Source organism: Ciona intestinalis, unplaced genomic scaffold, assembly GCF_000224145.3.
Source record: "Ciona intestinalis unplaced genomic scaffold, KH HT000413.1, whole genome shotgun sequence".
Lineage (NCBI taxonomy): Eukaryota > Metazoa > Chordata > Ascidiacea > Phlebobranchia > Cionidae > Ciona > Ciona intestinalis.
The window spans coordinates 3,294-4,472 of record NW_004190734.1 but is presented as its reverse complement, the minus strand read 5'-3'; the positions used below and the strand labels follow the sequence as shown (position 1 = coordinate 4,472).

At 30.0% G+C, this 1,179-nt stretch overlaps 1 long non-coding RNA gene across 1 annotated transcript; it reads right to left on the bottom strand.

Moving 5' to 3' along the window:
* Positions 1–314: 314 nt before the first annotated feature.
* On the bottom strand, positions 315–1,148 carry LOC108950623. The gene is made up of 3 exons (XR_001975295.2): positions 1,056–1,148; positions 951–994; positions 315–892 (listed from the first exon to the last, which is right to left on the bottom strand). It is a non-coding gene; the product is annotated as an uncharacterized LOC108950623 (long non-coding RNA).
* Between the last annotated feature and the right edge of the window lie 31 nt (positions 1,149–1,179).

Below are 1,179 nucleotides of genomic sequence, written 5' to 3'. Positions count from 1 at the left end.
CAATTACCAACTACCAATGATTAAACTACTACTAAGCATAGCATGTATTACTCACACTACTCCTACATTACTTCCTTGTTTCCACAAGAGTTAATATTTACTGAGTCATATAATTTGACATAATGGAAGTGTTGATCTAATTCATTATGTTTAACTTGCTTAAACAAACCTAATCTGCTACTTGCTTATCTGTTATTTTTTTGAATTTTTCTTTCATTAACTTGCTAAATATTTCTTAATTTCAAAATTTACAGTCAAGAGAGGTATATACACACTGGCCTAGTTCATAGTAAGATATTTGTACTTCAACCTAAATCGAAAGCTTTGTATCAATGATTAATAAAGCTTCATTGAACACATATTACATGTGTAACCACACATACATCAATATGTATGTATAACTTGCACCTAGTTTCACTTGGCTATTATAATCGCTCACTTAAGGAAGGGTTTGTGGAAGCCACATATATTATAAGAGCAAAGACATGAAAATGCACGGGAAATATGTATATGTTGGAAGTGAAAAGCAATATTAAAATACCTGTCTTAAATATTAGAAATATATAAAACTGTAATGCTACATTTATACAATTAATACAAAACCTGGTAGTTTTATGTATATATGACTTCTTATAGCTTTTGTTTAATGCTGAACCTAACAACCAAAAGAAAGATGAAATGAGATGTTAACATGAAAGATATAATGTGTGCAGAAACACTATAAAATATGAAATAGCCACAATCTTTCTTGGGAAACGACAGTCTAGCTTCTATATTACAAAACCTTTAAGCCACGTGTTTATATTGGGTTTCATTTTGATAAGGATTGCCGTGCCGTATTCTCGTATTTCCTTCCAATAAAAGTTTCATATCCATGGTTTAATGTTGTAGCCTGGACATATGGTACAGAATAAGTGAATCATATGGTCAAATACATAGGGATAACTTACAACGCTTGGCCCCACACTTTGTATATCAGCATAACCTTGCTCATCTGCATCAAAATAAATGTTTAAATCAAAGAAAACATTAAAGAAAACTAAACAAAATCTTACCTCTTGTTACATTGACATTGTCTTTTAGGTTTTCATAATTTGTTGATTGTGTTGCAGGTATGTTCTAATAGAAAAATAACAATTCAATTATTTTAAACACATCAGTATTATTTAAGGAAACAAA